Here is a 14,860-nt window from a genome sequence, read left to right as displayed (position 1 = left end):
CTGTAGTCCCAGCTACTCGGGAGGCTGAGGCAGGAGAATGGCGTGAACCCGGGAAGCGGAGCTTGCAGTGAGCTGAGATCCGGCCACTGCACTCCAGCCTGGGCGACAGAGTGAGACTCCGTCTCAAAAAAAAAAAAAAAAAAAAGGAGAAATCAAAACTCCTTGGCCAGGCGCAGTGGCTCACGCCTGTAATCCCAACACTTTGGGAGGCCGAGGTGGGCGGATCACCTGAGATTGGGTGTTCGAGACCAGCCTGACCAACATGGAGAAACACCTCTACTAAAAATACAAAATTAGCTGGGTGTGGTGATGTATGCTTGTAATCCCAGCTACTCAGGAGGCTGAGGCAGGAGAATCACTTGAACCCCGGAGGCGGAGGTTTCTGTGAGCCAAGATTGCACCATTGTACTACGGCCTGGGCAACAAGAGCGAAACTCCATCTCAAAAAAAAAAAAAAAAAAAAAAGAAAAGAAAAGAAAAAAGAAATCAAAACTCCTGCATCTTGGGCCTGTGGAGAAGCCCCTGCAGGTTCAAGAAAACCCTCTATAAACTGCAAAGGCTTGTGCTCCAGAAGGCTGCTCTCGGGTCCTCCGTTTCCATGTCTGTAAAATAAGAGCAAGGAGCTCACAGGGGCCTTCCAGCCAGGAAGGCCTCCAATCCAGTCCTGTAGGAAACCATCTCCCTAGCTCAGTATCACTCCTGATGTGAGGGTGCTTCTGGTGTCACGCAGCGTCGCATACCACCATCACCCACAGTGTCTTTTTACCCAAAATGCCTAATAACATGGGTCCAATAATTGCCAGTTTACCAGAAATACAGGAGACTAAGGAATAAATGAAACAAGAGAAAAACAACACAATAAACCCTGAAGGTGAGGCATTTTGCAAACTATTAGTCCAGTTTTATGACATGTCATTGTCATAAAAAAGGACTTGCCAGACTAAAAGAGACTTAAGGGCATCCAACCAGAGGCTTTGCAGAGTCCTTGACTGCACTCCCGTTTTCAGGAGCCAGCATACAGGACATTTTGGGAGCAATGAGAAAATTTGAATGTGGGCTGAGCATTAGATAAGATGGAGATGTATTGACAGGGAGAGGCTGAGATAACTGACAAGGACAGCATGATCTCATTTTGATTTAAAAAATTGCATATGGCTAGGTGCAGTGGCTCACACCTGTAATCCCAGTACTCTGGGAGGCTGAGGCGGGTGGATTACTTGAGGTCAGCAGTTCAAGACCAGCTTGGCCAACACGGTAAAATCCCGTGTCTACTAAAATACAAAAATTAGCTGGGCATGATGGCGGGAGCCTGTAGTCCCAGCTACTAGGGAGGCTGAGGCAGGAGAATCACTGGAACCTGGGAAGCAGAGGTTTCAGTGAGTCAAGATCGCGCCACTGCACTCTAGCCTGGGCAACAGAGCGAAACTCTGTCTCAAAACAAACAATCAAACAAAACACAAAAAATTACATATGCAGGACTGGGCGCCGAGGCTCATGCCTGTCATCCCAACATTTTGGAAAGCTGAGGCAGGCAGATCGCTTGAGCCCAGGAGTTTGAGTCTAGCCTGGGCAACATAGTGAGACCCTGCTTCTGAAAGAAAAAAAAAATTACATAGGCATAAAAAGAGATTCAGGGCCAGGCACAGTGGCTCATGCCTGTAATCCCAGCACTTTGGGAGGCCGAGGCGGGCTGATCAGTTGAGGTCAAGAGTTGGAGACCAGCCTGGCCAACATAGTGAAACCCGTCTCTACTGAAAAAATACCAAAAAAAAAATCGCTTCTTGGCCTTTTGGCTAAGATCAAGTGTAGTATCTGTTCTTATCAGTTTAAGAAAATACAAAAGTTAGCTGGGCGTGGTGGCATGTGCTTGTAATCCCAGCTACTTGGGAGGCTGAGGCAGGAGAATTGCTTGAGCCTGGGAGGTGGAGGTTTCAGTGAGCCAGAATCGCGCCATTGTACTCCAGGCTGGATGACAGAGAAGATTCCGTCTTTAAAAAAAAAAAAAACTTTAAGAGATATGGGAGGACAGAAAATGAGGATACTCCCTGGGTGGTAGGAATAGAGTGGTTTTGTTTTCTTGGTTTTGCTCATTGGCAAGTTCCGACTTTGTACAATGTACATGCACAGCTGTTGGGGCTCAGAGAACGATACTGCAAAGTATGGTGCTATGGCAGCCTGAGTACTTTGGACTAAAGGAAATTGGAAGATCTCAAAAGCCAAGTCTCTCTCTGACATTCTCCCACCCTCCTGTCTCCTGCCCCTGTTTCGCCCCCAGAGGAAGCCATAGACACCAGAATTCTTTTCCCCCAGTCATAGAAACTAGAACCCCTCTTCCCTAAAGCAAGTCATAGAACCTAGAAAGGGTCACTCTCTCCCTTCTCCCCTGCACAGAGAGGCCAAGAGGTATCTCAATAGACGGGCTTTGCTGGGTGTCCCCACTCAGTCTATTCCCATGAATCACGCTCTTTTGTCCAATCACCTTTCTACACGGCTGTCTGCTTCGCATAGAATCGAAGCATAAAAATAGACAGGTTTCCCTGGATCTTTGGGTCTTCATTCTGAGGTTCCTGTGCCTTGTAAAACTTTGATTAAATAAATTTGTTGCGGCCGGGCGCGGTGGCTCACGCCTGTAATCCTAGCACTTTGGGAGGCCGAGGCTGGTGGATCACGAAGTCAGGAGATCCAGACCATCCTGGCTAACATAGTGAAACCCCATCTCTACTAAAAATACAAAAAATTAGCCGGGCGTGGTGGCGGGCACCTGTAGTCCCAGCTACTCACAAGGCTGAGGTAGGAGAATAACACGAACCTGGGAGGCGGAGCTTGCAGTGAGAGGAGATCGTGCCACTGCACTCCAGCCGGCGTGACAGAGCGAGACTTTGTCTCAAAAAAAAAAAAAAAAAAAAAAGGGTTATGCTTTCCTCTTGTTAACCAGTCTTTTGTTATAGGAGTGGCAGCCATGACCTTTATGATGAATGAGGCAAGTTAGCACACCTTTCCACCCCTACACAGCTTTGCTGATAATAAAAGATTTTATTTTATTGTACTGTTTTTGAGATGCAGTCTCGCTCTGTCACCCAAGCTGGAGTTCAGTGGCTAAATCTTGGCTCACTGCAACCTCCACCTCCTGGGTTCAAGCCATTCTCCTGCCTTAGCCTCCCGAGTAGCTGGGACAACAGGTGCGTGCCACCATGCCCAGCTAGGTTTTGCATTTTTAGTAGAGACAGAGTTTCACTATGTTGGTCAGGCTGGTCTCGAACTCCTGACATTAAGCGATCTGCCTGCCTTGGCCTCCCAAAGTGTTGGGGTTACAGGTGTGAGCTATCGCATCCAGTCAAAGGTTGTTTTATTTATTTATTTATTTTTATTTATTTATTTATTTATTTTTTTGAGACGGAGTCTCGCTCTGTCGCCCAGGCTGGAGTGCAGTGGCCGGATCTCAGCTCACTGCAAGCTCCGCCTCCCGGGTTCGGGCCATTCTCCTGTCTCAGCCTCCTGAGTAGCTGGGACTACAGGCGCCCGCCAGCTCGCCCGGCTAGTTTTTTGTATTTTTTAGTAGAGACGGGGTTTCACCGTGTTAGCCAGGATGGTCTCGATCTCCTGACCTAGTGATCCGCCCGTCTCGGCCTCCCAAAGTGCTGGGATTACAGGCTTGAGCCACCGCGCCCGGCCCAAAGGTTGTTTTAAAGTAGATAAGTTCTTGGCATAGTCCCGGGCTCTGATGGTTTCCTGTGGCCTCAGCTTCCTCTTCCAGCTCCTGCCCCATCCAGGACTTGCCAAAAACATTAACCAGGCAATGGCATCTTGGGTCACAGCTTTCCTCCCCTCTGAGCACCGCCTTTCCTTCCTCCTCTCCCTCCCCGACATCATGGTGTCCATGGGGAAGTGTCCATTGAATTACAGCAACGCCATGTGCTCACTCCCTCCTTCTCCCCTGTGGAGAAGTGACTTACCTGATGGCCAAGCCTGGGAGGAGCTCCTGGGCAAGCCCAGCCCAGCGCGCCATCTCTTTTGAAAGCCTTTATTGGTCTGTTGCTGCCTGGCAGTTAGCCTCTGGTATCCCCACTGAGCCAGGGACTAGGCATTTTCAGTGGGTGAATGTCAAGTTCAAGGGTAGGATAACAGGAAGCCAACTTGGCCATTGCTCTTAAGTCACAGGAAAATATTTTGATCTCTCTCTGTCTAACTGTTGTGTGTCTCTCTCAGTCGCTTTCAAACTTAGGTGGCGAAGAGGAGCGTCCTTTACTGGATCCTCTAAAATCCAACATCTATCTCTTCCCTGCCCCAGTGGCCCCTTCTCCTCTGCCCAACTTCACGCCCAGGTGGAAGCTGATTTTTTCTTTTCTTTTCTTTCTTTCTTTCTTTCTTTTTTTTTTTTTTTGAGACAGAGTCTTACTCTGTTGCTCAGGCTGGAGTGCAATGGCATGATCTCGGTCAGCTCACTGCAACCTCTGCCTCCCAGGTTCAAGCGATTCTTCCATCTCAGACTCCTGAGTAGCTGGGATTACAGGCGCACACTACCACACCTGGCTAATTTTTGTATTTTTGTAGAGACAGGGTTTCACCATGTTGGCCAGGCTGGTCTTGAACTCCTGACTTCAGGTGGTCCGCCCGCCTCGGCCTCCCAAAGTGCTGGGATTACAGGTGTGAGCCACCTTGCCTGGCCTAGAAGCTGATTTTCTAGAGACATCTTCAAGACACCAGGAACTTCAGGACTGAGTTTCTAATGAAGAGAAGAATTAGAAGTCCTTGGGGACAGTCAAAAATGGAGGTGAAGGTGCAGGGGGTACGGGGTGGTGAGGGTGCAGGGGTGCCGGGAGGTGAGGGTACAGGGGGGTGCATGGTGGTGAGGAGGCAGGGGTGAGGGACGGTGAGAATGCAGGGGGTTGTGGGGTGGTGAGGGTGCAGGGAGTGCAGGGAGGTGAGGGTGCAGGGGGTGCGGGGTGGTGAGAGTGCAGGGGTGCCGGGAGGTGAGGGTACAGGGGGGTGCATGGTGGTGAGGAGGCAGGGGTGAGGGATGGTGAGAATGCAGGGGGTTGTGGGGTGGTGAGGGTGCAGGGGGTGAGGGGTGGTGAGGGTGCAGGGGTGCAGGGTGGTGAGGGTGCAGGGGAAGCAGGGTGGTCAGGGTGCAGGGGGTGCAGAGAGGTGAGGGTACAGGGGGGTGTGTGGTGGTGAGGATGCAGGGGTGCGGGGAGGTGAGGGTGCAGGGGGTGTGGGGTGGTAAGAGTGCAGGGGGTGCAGGGAGGTGAGGGTGCAGGGGGTGAGGGATGGTGAGAATGCAGGGGGGTGCGGGGTGGTGAGGGTGCAGGGGGTGAGGGGTGGTGAGGGTGCAGAGGTGCGGGGTGGTGAGGGTGCAGGGGATGCAGGGTGGTGAGGGTGCAGGGGTGTGGGGTGGTGATGCAGCATTCCAGACAGAGGGAACAGCATGGGCAAAGGAGCAGAGGCTGGATACAAAATGAGAGAGGAGGAGTGAGCTGAGCTGAGGCTTTGTCCTGCACATAGCTCAAGGGACAAATGTAAATCATGGGGGATGTGGACCACATGAGTGTTTCAAGCTGAGAAGTGTTGATATGCTGGGAGTGTCTCCTGGGGCCACTCGGTGGAGGACAGGTCCAGGGGAGAGGCCTGGGAGCAAGAGATTAGAAATGGGGTCATGAACCCAGAACACTCACAGGAAAGAGGAAAAAGCGATTGCAAAGACTAGAGGGCAGCAACGGCCTGCACCTCCGGGCACTTCATCTCAGAAGCAAATCACTCCCGGTTGCTGAGAGTTCAGAAATGGATTTCTTGAATTATGCAAAGGTAGAGAAGTCAGACCCAACCCCTGCCCCCCAATTACAAATATTTTGTAATGTTCCCTTCACCAAGCTGAAATGAAATTCATAAATAAACTAACCTACCCTCACACATGCTTTAAAAACAACGATATCCTAACTATAATATGAAGGAGAAATAAAAGGAGGGTAATTTCTAATAAAATAATATCAATTTCAGGATGAAAATCTGCAGGCAGGCTGGGCGTGGTGGCTCATTCCTATAATCCTAGCACTTTGGAAGGCTGAGGTGGGTGGATCACCTGAGGTTAGGAGTTCGAGAGCAGCCTGGCCAACATGGTGAAATCCCGTCTCTACTAAAACTACAAAAATTAGCCAGGCGTGGTGGTGGGCGCCTGTAATTCCAGCTACCTGGGAGGCTGAGGCAGGAGAATCGCTGGAACCTGGGAAGTGGAGGTTGCAGTGAGCCAAGATCGTGCCACTGCATTCCAGCCTGGGCAACAAAGTGAGACGCTGTCTCAAAAATAAGTAAATAAATAAATAAAAGAAAAAGAAAATCTGCAGGCTGACTACAGCAGGAGATGAGGTGGCCCCACACTTGCTCCTAGAGGTGGGGCCACAGGGACCATGGTGGCCACAAGGCAGATGGACACAGGTAGTTGTGATGGTGATTCAGACCCCACAAGCGGTGTTGTTGCCAGTGACATGAAATGGGCAACGAGTCTTGGCCAAATTCCAAACAAAACAAAGGACAATCTTCTCTTTGTGTACACAATAGTCATGTTCCTAGAAAATTCTGTGTATGTTGAAAGCATGCAAAAATTATTTATTTTGTGTTTCTATATAAACAGGTCTCTGTCTCCCATTTTGACAAAGAAAAATGCCCTTGCAGATTTCCCAGACTTCTCTGAGGGGACCGTCTTGGCCTCACTGGGTGTCATTGTCTTAGAGCCTTTTCTGTAATGACAGCAGCTGAGACCAGAATGCAGATGCCCTGTAAAACCAATTTTGCATCTTCTTCTGGTGGCTGAGAGGCGGGCGGGAGGCTGTGGAACTTAGAGGACAGTTGGGAGAAGGGTCCAGAGAGGTGGGAAGTGAGCAGCCCGCAAGAAATGGCAACAGGCCAAGGCCAGAGGAGATGGCAGGCTGCTGAGATGCTTCCTGGGTTGGGGACGGACAAGACGTGCTAACCTGTAAATCTGTAATCCCCCTCTGCTCTTCCCAAACCGTCCATCAAAGTCAGTTACACAGGCTGGGTGTAGTGGCTTATGCCTGTAATCCTAGCACTTTGAGAGGCTGATGCTGGTGGATCACCTGAGGTCAGGAGTTCGAGACCAGCCTGACCAATATGGTGAAACCCTGTCTTTACTAAAAATACAAAAATTAGCGGGGCATGGTGGTGCACACCTGTAGTCCCAGCACTCGGAAGGCTGAGACAGGAGAATCACTTGAACCTGGGAGGCGGAGGCTGCAGTGAGCTGAGATTGCACCACTGCACTCCAGTCTGGGTGACAGAGCCAGATTCCATCTCAAAAAAAAAAGTCAGTTACACACTATAGTGCTTGGAGGAGGATCAATGAAAATGATGGCTCATATTCTCTAACTAACTGCTGATGCTTTATTCACACTAACTCATGTGACCTGCAGCAAGGCCTAAGAGTTAGGGGCCACACTTACCCCCAGTTTATAATGAGAAAACCAAAGCCCAGAGAGATGGAGACCATTGCCCAAGGCCAATCAGCTCATCATTTGCAGAGCAAGACTTTGAACCCAGGCAATCTGGCTCCTGTGGCCCCAGTTTGATCACCCCACTAGCAAGGGCCAGGCCTGTGCTCTAATGAAGCATTGCGAAGGGAAATCACGGCAGTATGCAGGGAGCTGGGGTGGGTTTGAAGAAATCTGGGCTGAGAGGTAGCAGGAGATCATAGGTGTCCAGTGGAGATTCTCAGAAACATTGAGAAGGATGCTAGCCTTCCCTTGTATGAAGGACAGGGACTCAGCCATTTTCACTGGATCTTACAAGGAAGGGTGACTCCAGGTCCAGGGAGGTGGAAGATCAGAAGCATCCTGTCCCAGTGGAAACCCCAAAATGGCCATATTGGTTTACATCCAGGGCCCATCTGAACTCTGTTTGTTTCTGAACTCTTAAATTTCAACAGCTTCACCTATTTCCATCCCATTTGTTAATAGCTGTATTTTAATATATTCATTGGCTGAGAAAATACAGCACAAAAGACTACTTTGAATTCAGAAATGCTTTCAGCGAATTCGAATGTTATTAATCACAGTGGCATCCACATTCATTTGAAAAACATTACATCTGTAGAAGCCAAATGCTTTCCAGAGACAGTGCTTGGGGCACTCACGGCCAATGCTGAGTAAAAGTCATAGGTGGGAACTGGGAAAAGGTAAGAAAGGAGTGATTGATGCACCAGCGCCACAATCCCCCAGGCTCCAGATCAACCCCCTGGGGTGGCTCAGGGTCACTACCACAGTCCTGATCAATGTCACCTACTCCCTGCTGGTATATGCGCTGAGAAAAGGCTTTGATTGGGCCGTCCTAGTGCCACTCATTATGGAGTAACTCCACGGGGCAGAGCTTAGGCCAGCCTCCACCAAGGGGCTAGCTGACCTCCTGTCCAGCCCAAATGGAGGTGCTAGACAGATTGGAGGTCAGTCTAGGGCAATCACCTGTGCCCAGTGGGGCCCTTGCAAGGGATGCATGAAGTGTCAGAGGCGTTTGAACCAGAGCAACTCCATCTTGAATAGGGGTTGGGTAAAATGAGGCTGAGATCTACCGGCTCTATTTCCAGATGGTTAGGCATCATTTGAAGTCATAGGATGAGATAGGTCAGCACAAGATACAGGTCATAAAGACCTTGCTGATAACATGGTCTGCAATAAAGAAGCAGGGTAAAACCCACTAAAATCAAGATGGCAATGAGGCTGACCTCTGGTGACCCTCACTGGTACACTCCCACCAGTGCCATGACAGTTACAAATGCCATGGCAATGTCAGGAAGTTACTCTATATGGTCTAAAAAGGGGAGGCATGAATAATCCACCCCTTGTTTAGCATGTCATCAAGAAATAACCAGTTGGGCACGGTGGCTCACTCCTGAAATCCCAGCACTTTGGGAGGCTGAGGTGGATGGATCACCTGCGGTCAGAAGTTTGAGACCAGCCTGGCCAATGTGGTGAAACCCCTGTCTCTCCTAAAAATACAAAACATTAGCCTCGTGTAGTGGCAGGTGCCTGTAATCCCAGGTACTCGGGAGGCTGAGGCAGGAGAATCTCTTGCACCTGGGAGGTGGAGGTTACAGTGAGTGAGGTCATGCCATTGCATTCCAGCCTGGGCAACAAGAGCAAAACTCCATCTCAAAAAAAAAAAAAAGGAAAAGAACACGTATGTTTATAGCAGCATTATTCACAATAGCCAAAGTGTGGAAATAACCCAAACGTCCATCAGTGAATGAAATTTGGCTTTCAGACATGGATGAAAATATGATACATACGTCTGGGCGCAGGGGCTCACGCCTGTAATCCCAGCATTTTGGGAGGCTGAGGCGGGCAGATCACCTGAGGTCAGGAGCTCAAGACCAGCCTGGCCAACATGGCGAAACCCCATCTCTACAAAAATACAAAACTTAGCCGGGCATGATAGTGGGTGCCTGTAATCCCAGCTACTCAGGGAGGCTGAGGCGGGAGAATCACTTGAACCTGAAAGGCAGAGTTTGCAGTAAGCCGAGATTGCGCCATTGCACTCCAGCCTGGGCAACACAGCAAGACTCCATCTCAAAAAAAAAAGAAAAAAGAAAATATGATACATACAATGGAATGTTATTCAGACTTAAAAAGGAATGAAATTCTGATACATGCTATTACATAGATGAATCTTGAAGACATTATGCTAAGTGAAATAAACAAACCAGTCACAAAGGATAAATATTATATGATTCCAGGCTGGGCACAGTGGCTCATGCCTGTAATTCCAGCACTTTGAGAGGCAGAGGCGGGTGGATCATCTGAGGTTGGGAGTTCGAGACCGGCCTGGCCAACATGATGAAACCCCATCTCTACTGAAAATACAAAAATTAGCTGGGCATGGTGGCAGGCACCTGTAATCCCAGTTACTCGGGAGGCTGAGGCAGGAGAATCACTTGAACCCACGAGACGGAAGTTGCAGTGAGCCAAGACTGCACCACTGCACTCCAGCCTGGGTGACAGAGAGAAACGCTGTCTCAAAACAAACAAACAAAAACATATATATATATAATTGATTCCACTTCTGTGAAGTATCTAGAATAGTCAAATTCATGGACACAGAAAGTAGAATGCTAGTGGCTGAGGCTGGGGGGGGAAGAGGAATGGGAGTTAGTGTTTAATGGTAACAGAGTTTCAGTTTGTGAAGTCGGAAAGTTCTGGAGTTGTGTGGTGGTAATGATAGCACAACAATGTGTTTTTGAGATGGGATCTTGCTCTGTCACTCAGGCTGGAGTGCAGTGGTGCGATCTCGGCTCACTGCAACCTCCACCTCCTGGGTTCAAGCGATTCTCCTGCCTCAGCCTCCCAAGTAGCTGGAGTGCACCACCACGCCCAGCTAGTTTTTTGTATTTTTAGTAGAGACTCCAGCCTGGTCTTGACCTCCTGACCTCAGGTGATCCACCCACGCTGGCCTCCCAAAATGCTGGAATTACAGGTGTGAGCCACTGCACCGGCCTCAGTTTCTTTCCTTCTTTCTTTTTTTTTTTTTTAAGACGGAGTCTTGCTCTTGTCGCCCAGGCAGGAGTGCAATGGTGTGATCTCGGTTCACTGCAACCTCTGCCTCCCGGGTTCAAGTGATTCTCCTGCCTTAGCCTCACCAGCAGCTGGTATTACAGGCACCCGCCACCATGCCCGGCTAATTTTTTGTATTTTTAGTAGAGACAAGGTTTCACCATGTTGGCCAGGCTGGTCTCGAGCTCCTGACCTCAGGTGATCCACCCACCTTGGCCTCCCAAAGGGCTGGGATTATAGGCGTGAGCTATTGCGCCTGCCTCAATTTCTTTTTTAAAGCTACTAAGAAAAAGGTTCTGAGAGCCGAGGCTGCCTGAGATTTCCTGGATTTCCCCGTCCTCCTCCAGCCCGTCCCGTTCTTTGAGACCCCATCACAAACCTGCCTTCAGTGCTCTGGAGTCCAAGGGCTTGCGGATCCTTCTTGACATCAACTTCCCAAGGCAGAAAAGTCTCTGAAAGGGGCTTTGGCCCCTTTGGGGGCCCATTAGGAAGCCACCATCATTCATGAATTTACCAAAAAGGCCACCTTCTGGCTGACACCTCAGGAGAGGATGGGATGACTTCAGTTTGCCCAATCAAGGGATCACCCTTGAGTTTCTGCTAACTGCTCAAGCTCAGCCTTGAATGTCGCCAGTACCCCAGCACAAAAGCTCAGGGAAAGCACCTCGACTGAGCACCTACCATGCACCAAGCACCACACCTAGAATCCTTACCAGCACCCAAGGAGGACATTTTTTTTTTTTTTTTTTTTTTTTTGAGACGGAGTCTCGCTCTGTCGCCCAGGCTGGAGTGCAGTGGCCGGATCTCAGCTCACTGGAAGCTCTGCCTCCCAGGTTTACGCCATTCTCCTGCCTCAGCCTCTCGAGTAGCTGGGACTACAGGTGCCTGCCACCTCGCCCGGCTAGTTTTTTTGTATTTTTTAGTAGAGACGGGGTTTCACCGTGTTAGTCAGGATGGTCTCGATCTCCTGACCTCGTGATCCGCCCGCCTCGGCCTCCCAAAGTGCTGGGATTACAGGCTTGAGCCACCGCGCCCGGCAGGAGGACATTTTTGAACCCACTTCCCTGATTAGGAAACTGAGCCTCATAGAGTCCCACAACCAGAAAATGAGGGATTCACACTTTAGAGCCCGCTCTAAATCCCAGTTACGGACCTCCCAGACTCATGGCTGGCTTTGGGGGTGCAGCAGGCTCCCTGAGCTTAGAGGCAACAGCAGCCCTTTCTCAGAGATAAGAGGCAGGAGAGAGAGGGCAAAGTCCATTCTCAGCCCCCTCTGCAAGGCCTATCAAAATAGAAGTCCTTGCTCCCTGCATATACGGCAGGGTCTCTTCACCCAGGAGTCTTTTGGGTAGAGGAGGCTTCTGGCTAGAGGGACTTCTGTGTCTCCCACAGAATACAGCTCTCCTCCCCTTTCTGCCTGCCTCCTTGCCAACAGCCAGTGTCACCCTGATCCTTTCCAGAAAGGGAAGCTTTGGGAAGAGAGAATGTTTGTGTGTTGGGGTGGTGAGCATATCTTTTTTATCTTTTTTTTTTCTTTTGAGACGGAGTCTCGCTCTCTTGTCCAGGCTGGAGTGCAGTGGCGCGATCTCAGCTCACTACAGCCTCTGCCTCTCTGGCTAAAGCGGTTCTCCTGCCTCAGCCTCCCTAGTAGCTGAGATTACAGGCACCTACCGTCACGCCCAGCTAGTTTTTGTATTTTTAGTGGAGACGGGGTTTCACCATGTTGGCCAGGCTAGTCTCAAACTCCTGACCTCAAGTGATTTGCCTGCCTTGGCCTCCCAAAGTGTCAGTATATCAGGGGCTCAGATCCTGAGTTGGGGGCTCCTACCCCTGCTTTCGCCATGAGTCTGAAGGTAGACATAAACTGTCTCCTCGGAACTGGAAACTCCTCGAATCAACCAGAAAGGGGTGAGAAGGTCAAAGGCAGAAGGGTCCATCCCAGCGAGGTTTGCAAATGGGAGAGTTGGGACGGACTGTGGAGCTTCCTGAGGCTCCTCCAACAGGCGAAGGCAGAGCCCATTCCACATTAACAGCGGAGAAGCAAGTCCTTCTGTCAGAGGCATTCGAACCAGAGCGACTCCATCTTGAGTGAGGGCTAGGAAAATGAAGCTGGGACTTGCTGGGCTGCATTCCCAGAAAGTTAGCTATTCCGAACCTCTAGATGTTTACGGTTAATGAAACAGATTGATAACATTTACTAAACAGACCCAGACTTAGGAGTGTCTTGATATCCTGATGCCTTGAGAACAGAAGCATTCCTAATTTTGCTTTGAAGATAAGAATATTGATTCTTGCAAAATACAGTAATTAAGAAAATTAATCCTTTATCACAAACCCTTGTAGCAGAGCACATCTCTCCATAATCTTTTTTTAATCCTGTATATAAATGAGTATTGTACCTAGGGTGGACACGTTCCTCTTCTTACTTTTGGGAACTCCCTACTCTGTCAATGGAGTAGCTGTTCTTTCACCACTTTTCTCTCTTTCTCTCTTTCCTTCTTTCTCTCTCTTTCTCTCTCCTCTCTCTCTCTTTCTTTCTTTCTTGAGATGGAGTCTCACTCTGTAGCCCAGGCTGGAGTGCAGTGGCACGACCTCGGCTCTACTTCAACCTCCGCCTCCCGGGTTCAAGCAATTCTCCTACCTCAACCTCCCGAGTAGCTGAGATGACAGGTGCCCACCATCACACCTGGCTGATTTTTGGATTTTTGGTAGAGACGGGGTTTCACCAAGTTGGCCAGGCTGGTCTTGAACTCCTGACCTCAGGTGATCCGCCCGCCCCAGCCTCCCAAAGTGCTGGGATTACAGGCGTGAGCCACCACGCCTGGCCTTTACTTTCTTAATAAACTTGATTTCACTTTGCACTGTGGACTTGTTCGGAATTCTTTCTTGCACGAGATCCAGGAACCCTCTCTTGGGGTCTGGATTGGGACCCCTTTCTGGTGACACTTCCAGCACAGTGGTTTTCAACCCCAGCTGTGTGCTGGAGTCAGGAGTTTTGAAACTCCTGTTGTCTAACCCCCAGAGTTTCCGAGGTAATTGGCCTGGGGTGCAGCCGGGGCAGGGGATTCTAATGTGTTAAGTTGGGAACAGTGGCCTGCCTGAAGGCTGGAGTACCCTCAGAGGCCAAAAAGGAAGGAGGCCAAATGGGTCAGAGGGTGGCCATCTCTGTCCAGGGAACAAACACGCTGTGTTGTGGGTAGCATGAGCAGGGTCCCTAGAAAGGACTGCTTGGTGGTGAAGCAAGGATTATCCCCACCACCACCCTGAAGCCCTACCCCGACCCCAGATAAAGTACAGAATGCCCAGGGAAATTTGAATATCAGATGGACAGGTAACTTTTTAGTATAAGGATGTCCCTTCCCATCTTTGGGGGTAGACTTACATTAAACAATTACTTGTTGTTTATCTGAAATTCAAATTTAATTGTGTGTCCTGTTTTTTGATTTGCCGAATCTGGCAATCCTATCTCACCCCATCCCTGAGCTGGGAGTCAGGAGTCCCAGTTGTGGGTCCCAGCGCTCTGATTCTAACATGTTTGTGACCTTGGGCAACTCACTGCCCCTCTCTGAGTCTTGGTCACCTCACCTACTTACCATGTCCCTCCTGCCTCAGGGACAGGGCCAGCTGTTCCAAAGTGCAGTCAGAATGGATCACAAGATCCCTGGAAAGGCATCGAGTTGTCTATAAAGGAATATAGAGCCTTTCTCACTAAGAAATCAGCATTTTCCTTCTGTGGTTTGATCCCATCTGCCCATCCATCCATCCATCCACCCACCCACCCACTCAAGATTCTTTTTTTTTTTTTTTTTTGAGACGGAGTCTTGCTCTGTCACCCAGGCTGGAGTGCAGTGGCCGGATCTCAGCTCACTGCAAGCTCCGCCTCCCGGGTTTACGCCATTCTCCTGCCTCAGCCTCCCGGGTAGCTGGGACTACAGGCGCCCGCCACCTCGCCCGGCTATTTTTTTGTATTTTTTAGTAGAGACGGGGTTTCACCGTGTTAGCCGGGATCGTCTCTCGATCTCCTGACCTCGTGATCCGCCCATCTCGGCCTCCCAAAGTGCTGGGATTACAGGCTTGAGCCACCGCGCCCGGCCTCCACTCAAGATTCTTGAATGGTTTTCAAGAATCTTCTTGTCATGGGATGTTGACCTGAGACTAACGCTGAGGGTATAAATTTCTCTATCTTTCTCCTTTCTCCTTCCTTCCTTCTCCTCCCTCCTATTCTTACGCTCTCTGACATCCTCGTGCATCCAGTTGACAACTTCCCCTCCCTACCAAACAGAAAGAGTTCACTTCACATCAAGCAAGTA

At 49.8% G+C, this 14,860-nt stretch overlaps 1 pseudogene; it reads left to right on the top strand.

The window, feature by feature from the left end:
* Positions 1 to 1,773: 1,773 nt before the first annotated feature.
* On the top strand, positions 1,774 to 1,911 carry LOC114672577 (U2 spliceosomal RNA; annotated as a pseudogene).
* The last annotated feature ends 12,949 nt before the right edge of the window (positions 1,912 to 14,860 follow it).

This window comes from Macaca mulatta, chromosome 14 (assembly GCF_049350105.2).
Source record: "Macaca mulatta isolate MMU2019108-1 chromosome 14, T2T-MMU8v2.0, whole genome shotgun sequence".
NCBI lineage: Eukaryota > Metazoa > Chordata > Mammalia > Primates > Cercopithecidae > Macaca > Macaca mulatta.
The sequence above is the reverse complement of the archived record's forward strand: the minus strand, read 5'-3'. Positions and strand labels throughout refer to the sequence as shown.